This window comes from Cetorhinus maximus, chromosome 15 (assembly GCF_964194155.1).
Source record: "Cetorhinus maximus chromosome 15, sCetMax3.hap1.1, whole genome shotgun sequence".
Classification (NCBI taxonomy): domain Eukaryota; kingdom Metazoa; phylum Chordata; class Chondrichthyes; order Lamniformes; family Cetorhinidae; genus Cetorhinus; species Cetorhinus maximus.
The window spans coordinates 72,163,601-72,190,691 of NC_135893.1; the positions used below are offsets into that span (position 1 = coordinate 72,163,601).

At 44.7% G+C, this 27,091-nt stretch overlaps 1 long non-coding RNA gene across 1 annotated transcript; it reads left to right on the forward strand.

The window, feature by feature from the left end:
- The first annotated feature begins 23 nt into the window (after positions 1–23).
- Positions 24–26,044, forward strand: LOC144690805 (uncharacterized). Its single transcript, XR_013578970.1, has 3 exons — positions 24–377; positions 12,441–12,520; positions 25,339–26,044. It is a non-coding gene; the product is annotated as an uncharacterized LOC144690805 (long non-coding RNA).
- The last annotated feature ends 1,047 nt before the right edge of the window (positions 26,045–27,091 follow it).

Sequence of the window (27,091 nt, forward strand, 5' to 3'; positions counted from 1 at the left end):
AAAAAACTGGTCCTGTCCAGATTGTTAGGACATCTCCAATCCTTTAATGATTCTGTTAGATGGAGCTCGGTTACCTTGCCAATATTTTGAGTGACATTCACGGGGAATGAAAAGAAAGTTTTTAAGGAACATAAGGAAATTAAAGTGAGCTCTGCAGTCAGGTGACTGGCATCTGCAAGAGGAGGCTTTGGCGAAATTGTGTGTTATATTGCCACATTCAGAGGTAGTTTAATGACCAAAATGTGAGTGTTATACTTTGCATCATTGACTTGACTGTCAGTTTTGAACAGCTAAATTACAATTACACTTCCAAAGTACTTCATCGGCTGGAAAACGCTTTTGAGGCGTCGAGTGGTGGAGAAAAGCGCTATAGAAATGTAAGTCTTTTAAAAATTGTGATAGGATATTTTTCAAGATTTCTGAAAAAATTGTGTACTTGGGAGTGAATTGGACGCCCCCATCTGGAGTTTGCCCTGGTTCTCCCCCCTCCGCCTAGAAGCAACAAGACAGATTGACAGCAAAAATGATAATGTGGCCGCAAAACATCAGGTCACCTTCAACAATCACCTTGGGGTTGAGGTCTTGTTTCTGGAAGCAGTTCCCGCTTAAAAACGGCTGTAGCCACCCATGTTCTAACAGAACTGCAGTCACTTCTCAAAGTAATTTGTCTGCACTCTACAGAGAAAGCCACCACTCACCTCCGCCAGTTAGAAACTGGGATCCTAGTGCCTCATCTCCGCTGCTTTAAAGCCCAGAGTTCTTTTTTTAACTTAAAAATCACATGCATCCAACAAGGCACTTGCAAAAGAAAACATTGTGATTCGATCCCGGAGGGATTTGGCTTGAACCGAATTTCTCCCCTCCCCCATGCTCACCCTCCTGGAAAGGATAAACAGAATCTGCCATCCCAGTTTTTACACAGGATGATCCCACTGAGGTCAACGGGTAGGGAGGGATTGAAACAACAGTTTTAGACATTGGGAATATCAGCGGTGATTGGGAATCTGAAGTGAATGGACACCCTTACATAACCACTTCCTTTTAACACTCGCTATCCAAAGAACATTTCACGGGGTAATTCGGGATGCACTGAATCCCTTACAGTGTCAGGCTTGCGAACGTCAATGCAAATCAACCAAGTTAAAGGAACAGTTTGGCAACGGGGTCTGTTAGTGCTCACTCTGTGACCAGTATAGCAACTGCTTTTGGCCAAAGGTCGAATACCGGGGAAAAAGACATAACCGTTTCTCCATCCATTGCAACTGCCAGGCCTGCTGAGTATTTCCAGCATTTCCCTTTTTATTTCAGGTTTCCAGCATCCGCAGTATTTCGCTGTTGAATCACTGTCAAGGCTAGTGTTGCTTACAAGAGGTTCAACTGTTTGCTTAGCCTGTCTCACAATCACTGTTGTGGGTGGGATATGGTGGGGTGGGTGGGGGGGGGGGGGGGGGGGGCGAGAGGAGAGTTGGTGGGGGGGGTGTCCAAATTGTTTTATTTTAATTGATAATCGATCAGGGGCTTATGCAACAAAAAAAAAAATGCACAGCAGTGTGGAAACCCTACAAAAAGGAACAACAATGCAGAAACTGCATCGGAGTGGAGTTGTTCAGTGAAAATGTTCCTCGTTTAAATGATTCATTTAACCCTAGCGCTCAATGTCAGGGCAAAGAAACCGGGTCAAGGATTGCCCAAGGGCAGAATACAGAGCGCGAAATGGGCCAACACATGGAGCTCGCTGGAACCGGGCAGGTCCACGAAGAAAGACAATCCTTGAAGCCAACTCATGAACGATGAGCTTCCCGTGTTGCCTTACCGTCTCTCTCAGAAACGTCTTTCAGGTTCTTCGTTAGTTTGGAAATATTGGATACCATATTCAAAACGTTCCTACATTTTGTAAAGCTGCTCCTTGAAATAGAATTTTATGTGGAATAAATAGAACCGGATTTTGATATTATTTTGCTTATGATTCAGTAACGAACGGATTATATAAGATGTTAAATCCCTTCTTGACGCAGCCCCTGGGGTTTCTCTGCTATTTTAAGTAAGACATAAAGCAATCACCGGAGACATCTGGCTAGAAAAGGCCCCAAGGTCTTTGATGACCTTGGTCCAGTACTGCAGGCGTGAGCTTCAGGGGCTGGCGCTGATTCAAGGTGAGCGGCCACTCCTGGCTAAGCTGGGTGACTAGGTTATTAAAATGATACCAGAGCACATCTTAGGAGTCGTGAATAAAGACTTGGAATATTGCCCTTCACCCTCTCCTGCCTTTCCAACTCCAGCCCTATTGCCAGTCAACACAGAGATGACCGCAGCCTATAAAGACCCATCCATTAAGAAATAGAGGCAAGTAACTCCAGTACAGGCTTAAAGCAACAGTGGATAAAATGCCTAAATAATTGCATTCACTACCGATCACTGGGTGTTGCACATCATTACCTCACCCCAATTATTTGACTTCCACATGTAAAAAGTGCTAGAGCCCGTGTACATGGGCCAGTCCGGCCCCAGCTTACTTGTCTTATCTGTGCACGAATGAAACTGATCTTAAAACTTTAAAGCGACGAGAGGCAAGATGGGGTTTGGTTGGGGGGTAGGAGGTGGCGGGGTGGGGGAGTGATGGTTATGGTGACAGAGGGAGCCCACACCACAGTTTCATGAAGAAGCAATCTTACTGGAGGAAGAAAACCTGCTGAGTTTTTCCAGGTATTTTTGTTTTTGTTTTGGATTTCCAGCATCCGCAGTTTTTTGCTTTGATCTGAGAAGTGATGGCTTCACTGAGGCACATCCGAGATCACCTGAGTAAGTACACACACACAACACACACACGGATCAGAGGAGGCACCAACAGTTAATAGATAATGGAGTTCCCGACCTTCTCTCAGCTAAAGTGATTGAAGTTCAAGTTAAATCGCCAGTGTGACACTGTCGGTGTGAACACAGCTTAAACAACCGCCCCCCCCCCCCCCCGCCCTCCCCCATCCTATTTAACCTTTTTTGGCAATAACCATCACCGGAATAAGGTTAATACTAATCACAGTAGCTACCGCTCCAACCCAAATGGATTTTTTAAAACACATCAAATCCACGTTAAAAGGTTAGTTTTTTTTTCGCATGCATATTTCAATAAACGCTGCATTCTGCTCGGAAACAGGGCCGAGTGGAAATGATTTAATTGCATTTATGCAAATAGGAGAAGCAGTCAATAAAAGGAGAGGGGAAAACGGGTCCATTCAGCATTTTTTATGCAAGGGCAGTAATGTATAAACAAAATGGTTGTGTTGAACAGGCTGGGGGAGGTGATTGAAGGGGTCCCCTGAGGAATGTGAATGTCATAGGATCTTGCAATATCACTTACGTGAAATTTAATATGAGCAAATACTTCAGCATCCAAATGGGATTTAGCTTATGAAAGCGGAGTCTGTGTACAATACCAGCCAACCCTGTTATGTGCGTGGTTGGTTTGATTGCAGTTCTGTCGTAGCTGGAAGGAGGTTTGAATGCACTGAGGGTTATTTAGAATCAGCCAGACCAAATTAACCCATGGTGCATAGAAAGTCATTTGCAGTTAACAGCAAAAAGAAATCGCGTTTGTAATCATACTACATCAGCAAAATGGATTTTCTATAAAGTTCTCACACTGATTATCTGAAAGTTAAATTGCTAAACTACGAGGAGCCAACGGACACAACTCACAGCCTTCTTTCAAACTCTGATTAAGCAAAATCTCACACAGGGCAGCTCTCTCATTAGAATAATTTAATCACCAAACTCCTATTAAACGACAGGGCAAGGGTAAGGACAACAGGGACTTTGCAAATGTTTCTGAAAAGGAACGGGAAGGAATCAAGGGAAGAGAAGCAAGTGCAACACGGAGAGTGAAAAGATAAAGTTAGAGAGTGAATTGTTAGAACTTTTCAAAAGCTCCTGACAGAGTTAATTTGTTTTTTTTTTCTAAAACTGATTGGCCACGAGAAAGCTGCTGTTTGTTTTATGTAGTGGGTATTGGTGTTTCAGGCTGTTTTATGCAGTTAATTCACGATTGTGACCATAATGTCTAAGGAGCTATTAGATCCCTTTACTTTTTTTAAGTCCTTACTTTTTGCTCCTTGGGCTGATTCAATTGACACGGCCCTGCACACTGTACGTGTTCTGACCATCTCCAACACTGAAATCGCCATGAACTATGAAGCTTAGAGGGCACAAGAGCCTGAATGCCCTGACACTATACATGATGCCTGTGCCAGGGTTTGAAGAGCGTTGCAGCCAGGGTAGTTGAGCCATGCCGAGCAAAGGTTTATGTCAGAGTTGACCCAAAGCCTTGTAATTACACAAGCAAATATAATAGGCAGGGTTGCCTTGACAATGATGCAACTTGCAATGTACAGAGGTTTCTGGACCCCATTTTAGGCTGAAGCTCACTTAGCACTAATCCACTGTAAGACCACCACCTTGTGGAGGCCATATTCCTACCAACACAGTGAAGAATAAAACCGGTAAGTCCACATTCAAGGTTTGCAGTCATATTGAGTGTCACCAGAGAAAAAAAGTCTAATTGCAGTAATATAAATTCAGTTTAAGTGTGACTGACATGCTTTGACCCCATAAACTAAGATAGTAAATAGTTTATGAAACATTAAGAAGGAACTTGCATTTATATAGCACCTTTCAGAACCTCAGAGCACCTCAAAATTCTTTAAATGCAATGAAATACTTTTGAATTGTAGTGACTATTGTCATGTAGGAAATGTGGCAGCCAATTTGCACACAGAAAGTTCCTACAAACAGTAACCAGACAAATGACCAGATTATCTACTGTTGGTAATGTTGGTTGGGGGGTAAGTGTTGGCAAGGGCACTGAGAAAATTCACCTGCTCTTCTTTGATTAGTGCCGTGAGGTACTTAGGGTTTTTTAAAAAAAATCATTGTCAGGATGTGGGTATTGCTAATAATCCAGAGAACATCTTACTTCTTTAGCCACTGCAGTCCACCAGTTTGATCAAACTGAGTGCCACTTCAGAGGGTAGTTAAGAGTCATGTTGGTGTGGGACTGTTGTCACATTCAGGCCAGACTGGATCAGCACAATTGTGAAGAAGTTTGGTTTTTATAATAATCCACCAGCTTTGTGGTCATTTCTACTCATACCAGTTTTTCATTTCCAGATTTTTTAAAAAACTGAATTTAAATTCTAAAACTGCCATGCTGGGATTTGAGCTCCAGGTTATAAATCCAAACTTGTGGACTATTAGTCTAGTAACATAACCACTACACAACTATACCCCTATTTGCTGCAACCTTCATTGAGTGAGAGAGGCCTTGACTTGACATTTTGTCTGAAAGACAGCACTTCTGATATAGAGCAACATTCCCCCATTATTGAACTGGAGTGTCAGCCTAAGTTATGTGGTTAAGTCTCTGGAGTGAGGGTTAAATCCATGACCTTCTGATTCAGTGGCAAGAACACTACCACTGAGCCAAGGCTGACACCTGATAAGATGCATTATTGTATAATCAATGAGTAGGAAATAGATTGGAGTTTTGGAATTCCATGATGTCAAGCCAATTGTCATATAAAATTGCATGGTAATATATCCAGTCAATGATATCTTCCCAAGATTCTGATGATGTCATGAAGTTTGAGAGGAACACTTGAGCAGTTGTTGGAAAACAGATTTGATTACAGGCCCCAAATCAATTGATTAATTATTATGCAGGTTGGATAGTTTTATACACATGTAACATAAAATACAATACTTTGCCAGCTCTATTATTTTCAATCAGGGTCCTTTATATTGAGGCTGAGTTAAATAACCAGTGGGCTGCTTTGCATAGGCAGCTGTCATTTTAAAATGTGTCTTTTGGTGGATAAAGGTACCTCTCTCCTCCTCAACAATTATGAGGAAAAGATCTAGCAGTTCAGCTTAGAAATCCTATACTTTTGCCAGTATTACTCCCTTTTTGACCTTCCTTGCTGAAGACGTTGACTCCTGCTGGGGTGTGATTCTGTGGGTTTGGGGCATCCTACATTACCTAACCAGTACCTGTCCTTCATGCATGAACCTAGACTGTGGTTATGACGGAATATTTAACCGGGAGCTGTATCAGTCATGGCTCAGTGGGGAATGCTCCCACCTGAGTCAGAAGATTGTCGATTCTTGTCCAACTCAAGCATTAACTGAAGGCTGACATTTCAGTGCAGTATTGAGGGAATGCTGCACTGTTGGAGATGCTGTCTTTCAGATAAGACATTAAACTGAGGCAGCGTTTACCCTCTCAAGGGGACATAAAAGATCTCTTGGCACAATTTTGATGAGCAACGCTCCCCAGTGTCATAGCCAATATCTATCCCTCATCCAGCACCTGAAAAGAGATTATCTGGTCATTATCACATTGCTGTTTGCGGGACCTTGATGTGCATAAATTGGCTGCCCTGTTTCCTATGTTACAACAGTGACCACACTTCAAAAGTACCTAATTGGCTGTAAAGCACTTTGTTATGTCCCAAGGGTGTGACAGGTGTTGAATAAATGCAAGTCCTTCTTTTATGGACCAACCCTGATCTGGCTTCATCCGACATCCACAGACGGGCACCTTCTTGGAGAGATCATTAGATAATAATCAGAAGTGGGAACTCTGACTAACTTAAAACAAAAACAAAAATACCTGGAAAAACTCAGCAGGTCTGACAGCATCTGCGGAGAGGAATACAGTTAACGTTTTGAGTCCAAATGACTTTTCATCAGAACTGATGAAGAACTGATCAGGTTCTGATGAAGAGTCATTCAGAATCGAAACATAAGCTGTATTCCTCTCCGCAGATGTTGTCAGACCTGCTGAGTTTTTCCAGGTTTTTTTGTTTTTGTTTTGGATTTCCAACATCCGCAGTTTTTTGCTTTTAATTCTGACTAAGTTGTCTTTTTACGCCTGGAGGAAATGAAAGAAAAACTTCTCTTTAGCTCTGAAGAAGAGTCATATGGACTCGAAACGTTAACTCTGTTTCTCTTTCCACAGATGCTGCCAGACCTGCTGAGTTTTTCCAGCATTTTCTGTTTTTATTTAAAAGCTTGCATACCCTTGTGTGTATAGCACTTTTCATCACCACCTGACTCTCAGAGCACTTTACAGCCAATGAAATACTTTTGAAGAGTAGTCATGGCTGTAATATAGGAAATGCAGTAACCAGATTGTACACAGCAAACTCCCACTAACAGCAATGTGATATTGACCAGATAAGTTTTTATATGCTGATTGAGGGATAATAGCCAGAAATATAGAGTGCCATGGAATCTTTTACATCCACCTGAGAGGGCAAACAGGGCCTGGTTTGAACTTCACGTCTGAAAGGCAGCACCTCCAACAGTGCAGCACTCCCTCAGTACTGCCCTGGAGAGTCAGCCTCCATTTTTGTGCTCAAGCAGAGTGGGACTTGAACCTGGGGACTTGTGACTCAGAGGCAGGAGCACTACCAACTGATCCATGGCTGGCAGGCTCGTTGTAATGCCCCCTACGACCAACCTGGTTTAGATGGGCTAGCTCAATGCAGCCAAATCCAGCTCAGGAATGAAGCCTGGTGGTTATGGATCTTAGCTTTGTATGATAGTGTAAAACAGGAGATAGCAAGTCAGGAGTCCATTTTATACCTCCCCTAATTTTTATCCCTATTGCCTTTGAATCAGTAAAAATCAGGAAGGATGTAAGACAGCCAGCTGCCTCGCTGCCCGTTTTTGCATTGTCACACAAAGTCAAGATGGGATGTGATAATCCGATGATTTTTGAGATTTTGTTTCTCCAAGGCAAACTAGCAGATGGCAGCCTTGCAGCATGACATTCACAGAAGGGTATTAAAGGTGTTTGTGACATATTTACTGCAGCTTTACAGAGAAATAATCTACAGTTGATTACAAGGAAATTCCATGCCTGTGTTTTATTACAAGCAGGTTTCACTCTGTTATGTGCACTAATGGGGAAATGGCACTGCAGTCGATCGGTTAATTTCGAGTTTCCTGGTCTTCAAGGAAAAACAGTCAGCAGGAATCATGACCAGAACACATTCTTTAGAAATTACAGCCTCTGAATTGTCCACATAACAATAAAATATATTACTGGTAATCTTTGCATCTATGCTCCCTGAACCCACAACATTAACACTAAAGAAAAAAATTAGATCTGAAGCACATTATGCATGGGAAGTGGTAATCTCCCCATTCGCTGTTTTTGAAGATTCAATAGCTTGTGGTGGAGGCTTTTAAACAAGGACCAGGGGTCCCACATTGTCTTAACAAAGCAGTCATTTTTCAAAAAAAAACATCCTGTGGATATTTAAATACAACAGGATCTCTTTAAAAATAATGTCAATTTAGGTAAATTGGTTGCAGAGAAATTCAGCCAGAAATATTTCTCCTACTAGAAACAAAAGGCAGTAAACACGTAGAAACATGAAAAATGATTGCGGAATGGCACTTGGCTAGTTTTTAATAGAACATTAACAGATGTGTTATAGAGCTGGATCCTGTTACCGACACTCTTAAAGTTCAATAAATATCAAGATGGTAACACAATTAATTATCTCTGAAAGGCAATGAATTCCATGCATTTTACGTTAACACAGAGTTGACCACATGGCACAGACTTCTTATGAGAAGGAAGGCTACCACAGACGATATGTTTACAAATTCAGGGTTGACCAATTAATCATTTTCTGCTGTAAGGAATAATGCACAAGATAACAAGAGGAAAGGAAAACAAAAAAAAACAAAGTGGAGAATGAGTGAGAGAAAAAGGGGGAAATGCGTCTCTCATTGTTGGGAGTGCTGAGAAGCACACACACTGAATTGGGTTTCTACTTCTGTTTAAAGTGCTGCAAACGGAATTCCATCAAGATGTTTTGACTCCCAGCCTTGAATCTTCTTCAGCTTTTTTTGCTGAGTTTGCAGAAGGTTGAAGACTCCAAGGCAGCGAGTCAAAACATCCTGAAGGAATTTTCACACACAGCACTTAAGACAGGAATAAGGTGGAAACCCAATTCATAATGTTTATATTTGCATTTTTATGTCTCTTTTTGTTTTCCTCCTCGCTTGTCACTGTACTCTGTGTCTTTCTTCAGTCTGGGATGGTGGTGGAGGAGGCTGCTCCACTCTGGCTCCATTCTTTGTTAAACATAAGACCAGGTAAATGACTACTGGATGAGGGGCAAGAAGGGGCCACTTCTGCCTGAAGGGTGAAATAGTTCCTTGAATGGATGGGTGTAATCAAACATGAGGTAGTAACAGGGACAAACCCATTAGCTGCAGAATCATAAAGAATTTGTCTTGGATAAATTTCTGTGCATATCTCGGTGAGATGTGCCAGTGCTAATGAATGGCACGTTTTGTAACTTTTTATACTCACTGTTATCAAGCACGTACAATACAGGAATAGCATGGATTATATATAGGGTAATGCTCCCTCTACACCAATCACTCTTCAAATCAACCTCAGAACAGCACCAATGTAACATTTGCATTTCCCATAGCAGGCAACTTGCGGCATATTGATATGAGATTTAGGTTTCTCGCTGCCAAACAGTGGATAATTTTGTACTGGATTGAGATTGCCCAATGTCACTTTGTTTAAAACATTTTTACAACTAATTATACTGCTAAAGTAGCTTTAAGCAGTTGTTATCTGTACCTGAGTTGGTAGCACTCTTGCCTCTGAGAGAGCTGTATGCAGATTTAGGTCTCACTCCAGTGGCTTGAACATATAATTTAGGCTCAGGTTTCAGTGAAGTGCTGAGGGAGTGCTGCACTGTTGGATGATGCTGTCTTTCAGATGAGATGTTAAACTAAGGCTCCATCTGCCCTCTGAGAAGAATGTAAAAGATCCCACAAATCCACCTGATGGAGCGGGGACTTCTCTTGTCGTCCTGACCAATATTTACCCCTCAGCCAACATCATTAGAACTGGCTGTCTGGCCATACTGTAGTTTGCTGTGTTCAAATTGGCTGCCATGGTTCCTACATTATAACAGTGACTGCACTTCATGAGATTTTAATTGGCTTTAAAGCATTTTGGGACATTCTGAGGAACTTGCCATCTAAATGCAAATGTTTTTTTTTCTTTCTTTATAGTGTGTAAATGAAGTGGCCTTGAAGCTATAACGTCATTCAAGCCTGGTGTGTTACATCTACCTCCGGCTCCAGTTTCCCTTGACACTTAAAGCACCTCCACACTATATGCAGGCATACCTGTGTATGCACAGTGACACTGGAGCTCTCAGTAGGTCCACTTTACTTCATCTAGGCATGGAAGTTGCAATCTAGCTAATAGCACCAGTATACTGTTCAGACGATAGTCTGACATGCACCAATAACTAGGTTGACAGAAGTTCATTTAAATCGTATTAGGTCAAAGAGGTTATTTTTCTTATTTTCACTCTCCTCTGTACCCTAGTGCTGGAACATGGTTCAATGGTAGTGGTCACCCACCAGTATCTTGAGCAAGTAGCTGTTACTCTAGGGTGGGTTGTGACAGACAGTGCCGGCAGTCTGTTTGGGACTATGGAGGCTATCGCAGTCACTGACTAACTGTCACTCAATGTTGATACATAAGCACCTTTAGCAGATGTTGCTGGATAATGGTCAGGAATGGGAATCCTAGCAAACTTTCTCTTTCTATGTCGCTACCAGACGAGATCAAATAACATCACAGAGCCGGGATTGAACCAGGGCCTTGTACTCTGCTTGGCTCACAGCCAATTCCTCGGCAAGATAATGCTGGTGGTGTGGGAGCATCTACGAGGCGTTTAGGAAAGGAGAATCATAGGAATGGGAGCATGCAGGTCCTCAAGCCTGTTCTGCCATTCAATGAGATTGTGGCTGATCTGTATCTTAACTCTATTTACCCCCATTGGCCCCATATACCTAACTACCCTTACACAGCAGAAAGCTATCAATCTTCGCTTCGAAATTTTCCGCTGACAGCCACCCCCCACCCGACCCCCAGCCTCATCAGTTTTTGGGGGGAGAGAGCTGCAGATTTCCCCACCCTCTTGTGAAGAAGTGCTTCCTGACATCATCCCTGAACAGCCAAGCTCTAATTTTAAGGTTGTGTTCTCTTGTTCTGGACTCTCCTACCAGAGGAAATAGTTTCTCTCTATCTACCCTATTATATCCTTTAATCAACTTAAATACCTCAATCAAATCATCCTTTAATCTTGGTACTCAAAGGAATACAAGACCAGTCATGGGCAATTTCAAGGCCAATGACTGTATCTCTGCTGTAATTCAGGAAGAATGTTCATGTTCTGTTCGTATAATAAAGCTGACGTATTATTGATATGCAGCAGTACTCAGGTCTTCCCGTTCCTGGTTTTAGAAGGTCCAATAAACTATCACACAATGCGGATTTCAGTTTTCATATATCCTAGTGTTATGGTACCAGTTGTATTTCAGATTTACACCAACATGGAACTGGTGAAACATCAGTAACACTGGGGCGACTTTGGGGTGAGATGTTAAAATGAGGGATCCTTATATCCTAGTCATAGAACAGAAAACACTGACCATACTCAGAAGGTCTGGCAGCGTCTGTGGAGAGAGGGACAGAGTACTGGATTTACTGGAGGTGATGGGGGTCTCACCCAGGGGCTGGAGAGCGAACAGGAGCCTCACATTGCCTATTTCAGGGAAGGGCCGTCAAATTAAGTGCTTTAGCTGGACAGCTGCGGGCCTTTCCCAGGATCAAAGACCCCAGTAGCAGAAGTCCCATTGGCCAATCAGAAGCCAGCAGCTCCATTGAATGTCAGCACAGGTTTGCGGGCTGTGCTTCCTGCATGGCGAAGCCCCTGACCTGCTGCTGGGTTAATATCAGCCATGGTGAGATGAGGCCTTCAAGTGGGCATTAATTACCCACTTAAGGGCCTCAATTGGTGGTCGGGCTGAAAGGTCACCCACGGGCCTTCTCACAGCGGACTTAATTATGGAGGAGGTGGGAAGATGGTGGGGTCCCCACCCGCCATCCTTGTGCCTGATTAAATGCCCCTTGCCACAGAGTGCCCAGTAACTCTGTTTCTCTCTCTACCTGTCCTGCCACTTTAGTGACTTGTGCACACATATCCCCAGGCCTCTCTGACCTGCTGACTAATGCCGGCATTTTCTGTTTTTATATCAAGCCTCCAGCATCTGCAGTATTTTACTTTTGTCTGCCCTCTCAGGCGACCATAAAAGACCCCATGGTACCCCATTATCAAAGAAGAGCAGGGAAATTTCCCCCTCCACCTCCCACCTCCCACCCCCGGCCACCCGGTGCCCCCATATCCTCCACCCCGCACTGCCGCCCGGTGTTCTGAAGTGTTATTTATCACACAACCAGCATCGTGAAAAGGGATTCTCCGGTCATTATCACACTACTGTGGGATTTTGCTGTGCAAACATTGACTGCTGTGTTTTGTATGTTATAACAGTGACTACACTTCGAAAAGTACATCATTGGCTGCAGAGTACAATTGGAACATGGCAAAGTTGTGAAAGTTGGGACATAAACGCAAGCATTGTTTCTCTTTGATCAGTCTGAGCTGCATTGAAACCCATCTTTGAGAATTAAAAAGATAGTGTGATAATGTGCCACCCCATGCCATCTTTGAAGGAAGTATCGCCGCTACTACGATGCTGAGTTTCCTGTTTAAACCAAAAAGGAAAAAATGAGGCTTTTTAAAGACATTTCCTTCACATCAGGATACAACTATTTTGATTCTAACTCTTTTAGCTGAAGCTCAGGCCCACAGCCAGAATGTGGAGCTCAAGGTTCAGAGGCCCCACGCCCTGGAAACATAGAATGGTTACAGCACAGAAGGAGGCCATTCCACCCAACATGTATGTGCCAGCTCTCTGCCTGAGCAACACAGCAGGTCCCATTCCACTGCACAGTCCCCGTAGACCCACAAATATTTTCTCTCCAGATGCTTATCTAATTTCCTTATGAAAGCTACGACTGTATCTGCATCCACTTACATTCTCTCACACTGCATTCCAGATCCCAACCATTTGCTGCATAACAAAGGTTTTCCTCATGTCTCCATTGGCTCTTTTAACAGTCACCTTAAATCAGGTTCTTGCAGCTTTTCTCTATCCACTCTGTCGACACTCCTCATGTTTTTGAATACCTTTTTTTTTATTCATTCTTGGGATGTGGACTTCACTGGCTAGGCCAGCATTTATTGCCCATCCCTAATTGCCCTTGCGAAGGTTGTGGTGAGCTGCCTTCTTGAACCGCTGCAGTCCATGTGGTGTAGGTACACCCACAGTGTTGTTAGGGATGGAGTTCCAGGATTTTGACCCAGTGACAGTGAAGGAACGGCGATATATTTCCAAGTCAGGGTGGTGAGTGGCTTGGAGGGGAACTTCCAGGTGGTGGTGTTCCCATGTGCCTGCTGCCCTTGCCCTTCTAGATGGTTGTAGTAGTGGGTTCTATCAAATCTTCTCTCCCGATCTCTGAGGACAGCCCCAATTTCTTTAATCTGTTCACGTAACTGAAGTTCCTCACCCCTAGAACCATTCTTGTCAACCTTATCCCCATGCTTTATAGAGCCTTTGCATCTTTCCTAAAGTGTAGTGTCCAGAATTGGACCGAACACTCCAGTTGAGGCCAAGCCAGTGTTTTATAATGGTTCATTATAATTTGCTTACTTTTGTACTCTATGCCTCTATTTATAAAGCCCAGGATCCCATATGCCTTTTAATCACTTTCTCAACCTGTCCTGCCATTTTAGCGATTTGTGCACATATGTCCTCAGGTCACTCTGTTCCTGCATCCCCTTTGCAATTGTATGCTTCAGTTTATATTGTCTCTCTTCATTTCTCCTACCAAAATGTATCACTTCACACTTCTCTGCATTAAATTTCACCTGCCATTCATCTGCCTATTCCACTGTCTATGTCCTCTTGAAGTCTATCACCATTCTCACAGTTCACAATAATTCCAAGTTTCGTGTCAACTGCAAATTTTGAAATTGTGCTCCATACACTCAAACCTACACCATTAATATAGATCAGGAAAAGCCGTGATCCGCGTACTGACCCCTGGGAAAGCCCACTGTATACCTTCCTCCAGTCTGAAAGACAACTGTTCATCACTAATATATTTCTGTCACTCAGTGAACTTTGTATCCATGCTGTCACTTTCCTTTTTATTTCACAAGCTTGAACTTTGCTGATATGTCTATTATATAGCACTTAATCAAACACCTTTGGAAGTCCATGCACACCACATTACCCTCATAATCCTCTCTGTTACCTCATCAAAACATTCAATCACGTTAGTAGAACATGATTTGCCTTCACTTAACACTTGTTCAAGTGACTGTTAATTTTGTCCCAGATTATTTTTTCTAACAGCTTCCCCACCACCAAGGTTAAGTTGACTGCCCTGTAGTTTTTGGATTATTCTTACACTCTTTTTTGAACAAGGGTGTAACATTTGCAATTCTCCATGTTGTCCGGCACCATCCCTGTATCTAAGGAGGTTTGGCAGTTTATGGCCAGTACCTTCGAAATTTCCACCATCGCTTACCTCAGCATCCTTGGATGCATCTGACCCGGTCCTGGTGATTGTCAACTTTAAGTACAGCCAGCCTTTCTATATCTCCTCTTTATCAATTTTAACATTTACCATCCATTATTTCAATTACTTCCTCTTTCACTATGACTTTGGCAGCATCTTTTTCCTTGATAAAGACTCAAATGACTCATTTAGTAGCTGAGCCATACGCCCTGCCTCCATCCCCCTTTTGGTCTTAATCAGCCCTACCCCTCCTCTTTCTATCCTTTGGCTATTTATATGCCTATAGAAGAGTTTTGGGATTCCCTTTTATGTTGGCTGCCAGTCTCTTTTCATACTCTCTCTTTGCTGCTCTTATTTCCTTTTTCACTTCCCCCTGAACTTTCTATATTCAGCCTGGTTCTCACTTGTATAATCAGCTTGACATCTGTCATAGACACCCTTTTTCTGTTTCATCTTACTGTCTATCTCTTTTGATATCTCAGGAGCTCTGAATTTTCTTGTCCTATCATCCCCCCCTGGTGGGAACTTACCTCGGCTACACCTGAACTATCTATACTTTAAAGGCAGCCCATTGTTCCATTACAGTTTTGCCTACCAAATATTGATTCCAATTTACCTGGGCCAGATCCATTCTCACCCGACTGAAGTTGGCTGTCCTGCAATTAAGTATTTTTTACTTTAGATTGCTCCTTGTCCCTTTCCACAGTGAACCTAAACCTTATGATCACTGTTCCCTAAATTTTTCCCTATTGACCCTTGATCCACTTCACCGACCTCATGTTCCCCGAGCCAGATTCAGCAGTGCCTCCTTTCTTATTTGGCCAGAAACATACTGAACAAGAAAAGTCTACTGAACACATTTCAAAATCTTTTCCCCTCTCTGCCCTTTACACTCTAAGCATCCCAATCTATATTAGGATAATTAAAGTCTTCAATATCATTACTCTATGGGGAGAATTTTCCCAATATCGGGTGGGCCAAGTGGGCGGGTGCAGACCCAATCGCCACCTGCAATCGGATCTGCGCCGCCATTTTACACAGGCGGGGCAATTAGCATATTTCTCAACTCCCGAGGATAGCGGGAATGGGCGGTCGGCAACAGGCGTGCACAGGCTGCCAGGTTCAATGGCAACCTGGCGGCCTGTTTAAATGAAGGCCTGGCAGCCTTTGCAAGGCTGCTCACAATGGCTGGCAGAAGAGCTCAGCAGAGGGCAACTGTGCAACATGCAAGTCCGGAGGGTAGGCCAGCGGGGCAGGGCGCCCCTCGTTTCTCAAATGAGTGCCTAGCTGCCCTCCTGTAGGAGATGGCAGCACGGAGGGAGGTCCTGCTTCCAAGAGACGGGAGGTGGAGGCCTCCCCACCTGACCAAACATGCGTGGGAGGAGGTGGCTGAGAGTGTGAGCTCCCATGATGTGGTGCGATGCACATGGGACCAGTGCCATAAAAGATTCAATGACCTCCTCCGCTCGGGAAGGGCGAGCACCACGTTGGCTGAAGCCACTTAATGCAGCCATCACCCTTTCCCTCCAATGTCCCCCCCAGCAACTCTGAGTGCAGTAACGGCATTAAATCCTTCACGGCATGTGTCCCTTGCTGGGTGGGCTAGCAGATATTGCCCATGCCTAGTTCACCCTGAGAGGGTTGAGCTAAGATGGGTTCTGCACCACAGCATGTGTGACACTGACACCCAGGGTATAGAATGGGGGTGAAACTCAAGGATCTGCACCTAGGCATAGTGCTGGAACTGGGAAGCATGTCGATATCAGGGTGCTAACATGCTGGGAGGGGAGCTTCCAGGTGGTGGGGCAGCAATCCATCTGCTGGTGTTTGCGTTCCACATGCTTGTGCCTCCTTGCTTAGCAAAGTTACACCTTGTGCTGCCATATGTGAAGGAGGCAGCATTTGGGCAATGGGGTGGGTGGGTCAGCCCTGGCTTGTTTGGGTGAGTGTGCGGCAGCTGTGGGGTGACAAAGAACTGGAGTCCTGCAATGTCCCACTCTGGCTGGGTTGGCAGGGATGCGATGGGAATTTAGTTGCAGGCTGGACTAAACAATGCTCTTCTCTCCTTTTCTGGAGAAGACTGCGTACAATTCCGCAGAGCGGATGTGGACTGGCGGAGGCCGGGCCCAGTTGGCCATCCTGACACCATTTGAGCAGCAGGCAATGGATCTGGAGAGGCGCCATGCGCCCAGGTTCACCGGTGGCGGTGAGGCTGGGGTGCCACGGGGAGGTATGTTTGGTGAGCACTCAGGTCACCATGTGTTTCCCAAATGCCATGGCACTGCTGAATGCTCCGTGATTGAAGTTTGCAACATGGATTTACCCTTGATTATGGAAGGATGAGTGCATAATGATCTGGTGGAGCGGCATGCAAGTTGACATTGTCTGCACTGCAACTAATCAAATGTCCTTGTTCTTCCTTTCAGCATCCCCGGAGCAGGGCCGGGAGGTGGAGGCAGAGGGCCCACCTCTCACCCCTGAGGGCACAGAGCAAAGCCACTCATGAGCGTCACACCATCTCTGCCAGGCAAGCACCAGTGCAGATACTAGCACCTCGGTGGGAATTAAATCTTCGGCTAGTGTCCCGGGGCACGGCGATGAGGGCACTTCATACTCGCTTGAGGTGCGGGCAGAGAGAGAGAGTGCCTAGGGTGCTGGCAGTTGGAGGACTGCTGAGGACCAGGTATTTGCTCGGTCGGTGGCTGATGATGTGCCTCTGGGGTCATCCGTGAGGTAGCAAACACTGGAGGTGCAGCAGGGTATGCGGGAGGATCTGGTGGAGATACATGAGGTTATGCATGCCATGGTACCCATGCTGGAGGAGTCCACCGGAGCATCACCGATGCAATGAGCCTCATGGCCGAGCGCTATGCTTCCTCCATGGAGAGAGTAGCGACTCTCATGGAGAACCACCTCCAGGAGAACAATCAGGGCCTCCTGGGGTTGTGCTCGGACCCGCAAGCCCTCACAGCGGCATTATCCTCAGATGGTCATTGCCCATGTGGGAGATGGTTTGGGTACCAAGTATCGCAGCTCGGTGCTCATCCACCTACGGTGAGCAGGGAGGTCCACAGTGACCTCACGTCGGTGCAGCAGCTGCCTGTCGTCTCTGTGGGCTCCTCTCAGGGTGCTCCGGATGAGGGCAGCAGCTCCTCTGCTCTTCTGCCAGTGACCGTTGCATTTAATGAGGTTGTGAAGACTGGGGAGAAGCCAGCTGTGGAACTGGCCTCTCCCTCCCAGGCGGGGCCAGCACAGGCTTCACGGGCCAGAGGACAAGGGCCAAGGTCATCGAGGCCAACAGGACAGCAGAGTCAGTAGGCTGTCTCAGGTGCCACTCCCAGTGAGGGAGCAGCACCTAGACGTAGCACCCGTAAGCGTAAATTTAAGGCACCTTAGGCACAGCATGGGTTTCTCACTGGTGCTTTTATGTTGCCCCATATTAGTTCATTTAAGACTTGTTGAGTCATGCAACGCCTTTTTTTGGTTTCTGACGTTACTCTTGTAATCTCAATAAATTTTGATATGTTGCCATGCCTCAGGGTGATTCTTTACTTCTGCAGGTGGATGGGAAGCCATGATGTTATGAGTGAGTTGTTTGACATTGAGCTTTATTGACAAGGGCCTTAGTTAATGTTAGTATCCAGGGTGATTTAGCATTCAGGTATCGAGTGTGGAGCCTGCAGCCCAGGCTTGTCCTGGAGGTCCATCTGTGGTGGGCTAGCTGAAGGTTCATTGGATTAAAGCCTCCCGGGTGTCCCTGCCTCCCTGGAGTAGTCCCGGGTCAGCGTCTACCCCCTCAGCATTTCCCTGTGCCTGCTCATCCTCGGACTCACTGCTGGACTCATCGTGTGCAGCCACAGCCACTGCGTCTGCATCTTCATCGTCCACAGCGTCCCCCCTTTCCAGTGCAAGATTGTGCAGAGCGCAGCATGCAACCACTATCACCGAGACACGATCTTGGGGGTACTGCACTGCGCCCCCTGAGCGGTCCAGGCATCAGAAGCGCATCTTGAGAAGACCGATGGTTCTCTCCACCACGGCCCTTGTGGAGGTGTGGCACCTATTGTATCGCTACTCAGCTTCTGTTCTTGGATGGTGGAGAGGTGAAATGAGCCACCTTCTGAGGTGTTAGCCCTTGTCACCCAGCAGCCATCCATCCAGCCGGGCTGGAGCACTGAAGAGCCTGGGCACCTGGGAGTGTCTAGGATGTAAGCGTCGTGGGAGCTGCCTGGGTACCTTGCACAGACTTGTAAAATCTTCATCCTGTGATCACACACTATCTGCACGTTCATGGACTGGAAGCCCTTCCTGTTGTCGAAGACATTGGGCTCACCTGCTGGCACCTTGAGGGCCACATGTGTGCAGTCGATTACACCCTGGATGTGGGGGAAGCCAGCAATCATTGCAAAGCCTTTGGCTCGCTGTGTCTGGCTGGCCTTGTCCCAGCGGTAGTGGATGAAAGTCAACGCATGCCTGAACAAAGCGTCTGTCACCTGCTTGACACAAGTGTGGACAGCTGATTGGGAAACTCCGCAGAGATCACCCACTGACCCCTGGAAAGAGCCGGAGGCGTAGAAGTTGAGGGCAGCTGTGACCTTTAGCGTCACTGGCATGGGGTGCCCACCCACACAGTTGGAGTAGACCTCAGGGCCTATCGTCTGACAGATGGAGGTGACTGTCTCCCTTGAGAGATGGAGCCTCCTTTGGCACTGCACCTCAGACATATTGAGGTAGCTGCTTCGCCGCATGTAAACCCTGGCAGCAGGATAGTGGCGTCTTCTGAGGCCCCTTCCACCTTGGACTTCCAGTTGGCCCTGCGCACTTTGTGCCTGTGCCTCCCCTCCCAAAGGTGGCTCCCCTGGAGGCTGAATGTGCACTCCTGGCCTCCTCCCCCTTCTGGCCCTCCCTTCCTCCTCAGAGAAGGTGCCTCCAGTGGAGAGCACAACTCCCATTCCCAGGCTAAGGGAAGTCTTCTTGAAACCTGCAGGCCCCAGAAATGATCTTTACTGTAGATCTTGACCAGAAGGCTGTTACTCCTGCCCAAGCAGCTGGTATGAGTTTTGAAGTATTCCTGCTCACACAGGCAAGTTTCAGTAACTTTCACAATTGAATATCTGACAGATAACATTTGCGACCCCACTCACCCCTCTTATCCCGCCCGTGGATGAGGTTTATACAAATGTCTCCCACCCGCCTGCCCGTTGCGCCTGTGCAACGGCCTGAAGATCGCACGAGCCCCAAAAACTGCAGTCAAGGGCCTTAACTACATGATTAATTAACGGCGGGCTCACATTGCCCACCCGCCCACCTAAATATCGCAATGGCGCGTGGTGATGTCGGGACTCTCACCCGATGTCACCTCGTGTCATTTTACGTGTTGGCGTGTGGGGCCCGCTCCCGCATGCCAACAGGAAAATTCAGGCCTATTGGTGTTGCACCTCTCTGCAACTTCCTTGCAAATTTGCTCCTCTACATCTTTCCCACTGGGTGGCCTATAGACTACACCCAGTGTAAAATGGCACCTCTATTGTTTCTTAGCTCTAGCCAAATAGATTCTGTCCATGACCACTCCAGGACATCTTCCTTCTCCCGCAATGTAATATTCTCCCTAATCAATACAGCCACCCCTCTTCCTTTCTTTACTTCCCTCTCTTTCCTGAACACTTTGTATCCAGGAATATTTAATACCCAGTCCTGCCCTTTTGTAAGCCAGGTCTCTGATATCACCACAACATCATATTCCCATGTGGCTACCTGTCAGCAAGCTTATTTATCACACTTATCACATTCACATAGAGGCATTGTAAACCTAACTTAGACCTTATTGCATTCCCTTTTAGTCTGGCCCCATCTGACCCTTACTATTTCTTACTCTAGTGCTATCTGGCTCTCCCTATCCTTTCCAATGCTACATCCTAGTTCTCATCCTCATGCTAAATTAGTTTAAACCCTCTCCCACAGCAGTAGCAAAGCATTGGTCCCGACTCTGTTGAGTGCAACCGCTCAGGCCTGTACAGGTTCCACCTCACCCAGAACTGGTCCCAATGCCCTAGGAATCTAAAGCTCTCCGTCCTGCAACATTTCTCCAGTCATGTACCGGTCTGCTCTGCCCCCCTATTTCTATACTCACTATACACGTGGCACCAAGAATAATACGGAGATTCCTACCTTTGAGGTCCTACTTGCTAGCCTCCTTCCTAACTCCTTAAACTCTGCCTGCAGGACCCCATCCCGCTTCCTACCTATATCTTTGGTATTGATATGGATCAGGTCCACTGGCTGTTCAGCCTCCCCACTCACAGTGCTCTGCAGCCTCTCAGGGACATCCTTGACCCTGACACCAGGCAGGCAGCACACCATTCTGGATTCAGGTCTGTGGCCACAGAAATGCTCGATGGTGAAACTATCCTGTTCATTCTGTTGGGTGGTTTCGCAAGGTGGGATTTGCAGGTGGCAGACAGCAAAGTTTTCTAGCAGTGGCTTAAATAGAGTTTAAATTCAATTTAAAACCAGGCTGAAATGTTGCAAGAAAAAATGTGCCTCGATGCACCTATTAGCAGTAGCGTGCACACTGTGCACACTGTTTCTCATTCTTGTTGCACCTCCCTAAGCAACAGCAGCAACTTACATCTATGGAGCACCTTTATAACGTCCCAAGGCACACCACAGGAGCGTAATCAGACATTTCACACCGAGTTATTAGGGCAAACGACCAAAAGCTTGATCAAAGAGGTCGATTTTAAGGAGCTCCTTAAAGGAAGAGAGAGAGGTGGAGAAGTGGATAGATTAAGGGAGAAAATTCCAGAAATTAGGTTTGGGGCAGCTAAAGGCACGTCCGCCAATGGTGGAGTTAAGGGGAAATGCAAGAGGCAGAATTCGAGGACCGCAGAGATCTCAGTGGCTTATAAGGCTGGAGGAGGTTATAGAGGTAGGGAGGGATAAGACCATGGAGGGATGTGGAAACAAAGATGAGAATTGTAAAATTGTGCCATTGTGGGATTTTACTAATGTCCAGATCTTGTTGAAGTGGTTTGCCTTCACTGAGCACAAGCCATGTGCACCTGAGGCAGAGATCACTGAACTTTGAAGCTTACCTGATGTTTCTTATCTTTAATGCAGGTCACCAAAGCCAATGACAGGTGCCCTACTAGCAACCCAGCTAAGATTAGCTAACCCAATGCAGACCAGGAATTGGACATGAAACCTTGCTATTAAGCCCACCCTCACTACTCAGTATAAACTCATGGATCCATTGAGAGAGTGTATGTTTAGAAGAAAATTAGTTCTGATTTCACAATGAGGGGAGATGAGGAGATTTTCTTTTGCACAGCGAGTTGTAACAATCTGGAATGTACTGCCTGAAAGGGTGGCGGAAGCACATTCAAAAGTAACCTTCAAAAGGAAATTGGATAGAGCAAACATTGCAGGGCTATGGGGAAAATGCAAGTGGATTAGGACAAATAGCTGTTTCAAAGAGCTGGCACAGGTGTGATGCACCGATTGGCTCCTTCTATGCGCTGATTCCATGCTGAGGAGCAAATTCATAAGAATAAAAGCTCTTCTGATTGATGGGTTACTGGGATGGCAGGACAGTTACAGGAAGTTAAGAGGAATGTGAGCCCAGTCATCCCCCAACCATTGCTGATTTAGCACCTCCTATACTGACAGTGGCTTTGTAGCCTGAGTATTTGAAACAAACAGCATCAGTGAAAAATGTCGTGTTTATTCCAACTGGACTAAATTTGTAATCCTACAAACAGGAACTTGAAAGATCTGGTTTATTCAGTTCTTCAGATCCAACTTGTGCCTACAAACAAGGTATAATACAGTGAACATTACTGCGATATGTAATTTATACCACTAATTTTCATTTAATCTAGTCGGGGGAAAAAAGCGAATTCAAAGTGAATGCCTTTCCCTGGTTGAGAGCAGCTGTTGATTGCTGTGGATAGATCATTAGCAGCCTTTTTAAAAGCAGCTCCTAATGTCCCACTGCTTGCTGCTGGCTACTGCTCACAGCATCCTTCCCATATCTGGTTCCCAGAGCTAGTTTCCTTTTCATCATTTCTTGTACTGAGCATTAGTCATCATCATTGGAATATTCATCGGCATTGCGAATTAATCCTAAACAACCTAATGCTGTGACATCATCAAGTGGTAACAAAGGGCTGCTTCTAGTGAAGCCGCTGTGCTGGTTGATTGTTAATCTAAATACAGAGACATACTTTCATTCCAGATGGAGTTTTCAAACTGCATTACTTCTGGCAACTCGATACTGGAGGAATGTTCTGTGCTTCAATCAGAAGAGCTTTTATTCTTATACTTTCACATATTTTTGACTCTTTTCCCCTTAACACCTCCTTGAAAATAACTTTGAGCGGACATTTTTAAAATCTATTCTTTCCTGGGATGTGGGTGTCGCTGGCAAGGCCAGCATTTGTTGCCCATTCCTAATTGCCCTTGAACTGAGTGCTTTGCTAGGCCATTTCAGAGGGCAGTTAAGAATCAACCACATTATTATGGGTCTGGAGTCACATGTAGGCCAGAAGATTTCCTTCCCTAAAGGGCATTAGTGAACTAGATGGGTTTGTATAACAATCAATGATAGTTTCATGGCCACCATTGCTGAGACTAGCTTTCAATTCCAGAGTTATTAATTGAATTCAAATTCTACCAGCTGCCATGGTGGGATTTGAACTCATCTCCCCCAAAGTATTAGTCTGGGCCTCTGGATTACCAGTGGCTTTACCACTACGCCACCGTCTCTCCAATGGGGAATAGTGTTTGAGCCACTTGCTATACAACAACAACTTGCATTTATGCAGTGCCTTTAACATTGTAACATGTGCCCATGTCCCAAACTGCAGTTTACCGATGATGAGAGAGGATAGTTGCCTGCCAACAGGCATGGCTGCCAAGGGGGCAGAGTTGTGGGGCAGTGTGTGATCAAAGGTGAATGCATGAAGGTGGCAGAGGTCTATAGGTATGGACTCAAAGTGTAAGCTCAGGCCTCTGCTCACTGCCTCCCATTTCCAAGGATTAAATGAAATGGTTGGACTCCTTTCAATGAGAGAGGTAGTCAAAGAACCAAGAGCACCACTGAGGTTGAACAAAGTTGAACAAGGGAATACAGAATAAAGGAAGAGGTAAAAGAAAGTAGTTGCCTTTATATAGTGCCTTTCATGACCTCAGGATGCCCCAAGTGCTTTACAGCCAATTAAGTAATTTTGAAGTGTAGTCACTGTATTAATGTAGGAAACATGTCACACAGCAAGATCCCACAAACAGCAACGTGATGATGAGATAACGTTCTTTTTAAAATTGATGTTGGTTGAGGGATTAATATTGGCCAGGGCACCAGGGTGAACTCCCCTGCTCTGCTTCAAAATAGAAAATGAGAAGAAAGCTTGGGCCTCGGTGTATCTTCTCATCTGAAAACCAGCACCTCCAACAATGCAACACTCCCTGAGCTTAGACTGAGAGAGCTAGTTTAGCCCAGCACTGCACTGGAGTGTCAGCATAGATTTTGCGCTCAAGCCATTATTCTTTACAACACAATTCATCTGAAATTGGCCAGTGGTGTGTGAAATTCTCTTTCCCAGAAAGTAGTGGAGGCTGGGTCTTTGAATTTAATCAAGGCTGAGTTGGATAGGTTTTTGTTAGACAAGGGAGTCAAGCGTTATGTGGGGGGTCAGACAGGAAAGTGGAGCTGAGACCACAACCAGATCAGCCATGATCTTATTGAATGATGGAGGGATCCAAAGGGCCAAATGGTCTACTCCTGCTCCTATATTCCTACACCAGTGCAAAGGATTGCAGAATTTTAAACACAAATTATGACCAATGAAAATTGAGTCTCTACAATCTTTTACATTAGTTTCAAAAGCATTGTGCTAAGAAGCAGGACCTGCCCATAAAACTGGGTGTACTCCATTATTCATCATTGTGTATTTTTGCTAATTGTGCCTTTGAGGACATTTTTAAAACAGCTTTTTTTTAGACTGAGGGACATTAATAGGCACCTTTTAAAAGCTTTTATTTTTAACCTACTAAGAAACAGACCACTGTACGCCATTATAACTAAGAAATGGTTCTACATAGTTTTTTAAAGTCATTTTCAGTTACATAAAATTGGGTTGCACATAAATGGTGAACCAGATACTCTGTTTAAAGTACTTTGTTTTTGTGATAAGCCCATTTGTAGTGGCATTAGTAATATTGCAACAGGTTACCATGATTAAATATATCAATGGATATTTTTGTTGGAAACTTTTAATGAAAATGCATGTTCTAAAATGTTGCCTGATTGCTTGGATTCGTGGAAGATTTCACATTCAGTGGTATGCAAGTTAGTTTGATCTTGAGAAAAATAAAATATTTCTTAAAGCGTTAAGCTCAATTTTGAGTGCAGTTTGCTCTTGGAACAGCTATTGTGACAAAAGTGGGTCTCTTGGCCCAAGAAGTTCCACGGTATTAAGTTGCTGGCAATAGATAAGTTGAAATATGAAGCAGTGTCGTTACCTGAAGGTAGGCAGAAGAGTTTGTGACTTAGTGTTACCAACCCTCCAGGACTGGCTTAGAATCTCCAGGAATTGAAGATCAATCTCCAGGACACTGCTGTGTGCAATCCTGGAGAAAAACCATAGGGGCACTAACAAATATTGTTTTTTTCTTCATTTTCTTTGAACATTTCTCTTTACCAGATATCAAAATATTGAAAATGGGATAAAAAAGGCTGTTTGGCTGACAGTCAAGCATCATCCAATTGGATAATGAATCTTTTTGTTTTCCAATTGGTGTAGGAAGGCCGTGCGTCACAGGGATGGATGTGTTGATCGACTAATGGCTGAAGCGAGAGGCAAGTCATGTGATGAAACCTTCAGGAATACATTTAATCACAGTTGGCAACCCTAAAGTGATTCAGTATGCTCAGAGCTCAAGGGCACAAGACAGGGCAGTTCAGACAATCAATGAGCATTACAGCATCAGTAACAGAGAGGTGGAAAGCCAGTTTGATAGATTTGGCAGAGGCTTTCAATCTTAAAGCTTACAAAACCTCAGCGTGCAGCAGCTGCAGTAATTGCAGTGAGCTGCCAGTGACCATTGCTGGCATTGTGGTGCCGCAGGTACCACTGTTCTAAGTAGAGTTGCACAGCAGGTCTTGCATCAGAGCAGTTTGAAGGATCATATCCCTGTAATGTAAGGCCTGCATTATAACCAGGGCTTTACTAAAGTATCTCAAATTTCTAGCCCAGAAAGTCTTATCATTAATACTTGCTTGCTTTGCTTAATGAATACTTGCACTGAAGCCTCATCCTTATATTGCTATGTCCATAGAACTACAGAGTCTATTGCAGGTCATTCGGCCCAACTGGTCTATGCTGGCATTTATACTCCCCATGAACCTCCAGCCTTTTTCACCTAGCCCTATCAGTATTAATAATTCATTGTTATTTGTTCTTGCGATGTTAGTGTCGCTGGCAAGTTAATAAACTACTTATAAGCAAACTCATGATGAATTAGTTCCGTTTCTTAAATTCTCATGGGGGAGTGTTCTTTAAAACTTTTTTTGACCTCAATAAACACTTAGCTCATTCATAAGATAATTAAAAGTTCAGCTGGCCAATGGGGAAGATTTGTACAGCTATTGCGATGTAAGTAGTCTGACTGAGTTCTGAGATAAACTGCACAGGAACATCAATCCACCTGTTAATAGTTTAGCCAAAGATAAATTAGATGAATTGAGATCATTTAGACACAGATTGCTATGTGTTTACAAATGGAAGCTTGTAATTTAACAGGGTGGATCTGCTATTAGTTGAGCAAATGATAAAATGGCTGCCCTGTCATTAAATAGACATCTGAAAGTGAATTTTGCATGACTTTTCATAAGGAAATAGTTCTAATAATTTTTTTAATATAGTATTTTCCAATTTTCTCTTTTTTGCCCACATGTCTGCATTTCAATAGCTGCAAAGCTCTTTGGGATGTACTGAGGTTGTGAAAGGCATTTTAGAAATTTCTTTCTTTCGCTCCTCCCCTAAAGGGACTGACTGATACTTGGATATTTCCACTTGTGCTGACAGTACACTCCAGTAAGGTGACTTGCTTGGCCATTCTTCATGTGTGTGTTTAGGCAGGTCATTGGCAGCAAAGCTATTACATCATTGGGGAAATCACAGCACAGCTTGACCTGTCCATACCTGACCTCCACATGTGTGCACACTCCAGCATGAGTCACTAGACAGTGATCATAAATGCAAACTCTGGATGACTTTCCCCCTCCCTCATCCAGAGGCCATGAGACAATTGGAATAATTGAGACCAATAAATTCAGCATGGATTGGGGAAACAAACCATGGCCTGTGTGGTTCAGTACCGTACAAGGCAACTTATTAACCAATGAGGCACTGGGGAACAGGATATTTGTCTTTAAGAGAAAAGAGAGCAAGGTTTGTAATGTGTGCGAACATGAAATGGGAGGATATATGTTCAAATTCACAAATCCTCGCAGATTGAGTATATAATCTCAGTTATGGTGCCATGAGGAGGTGC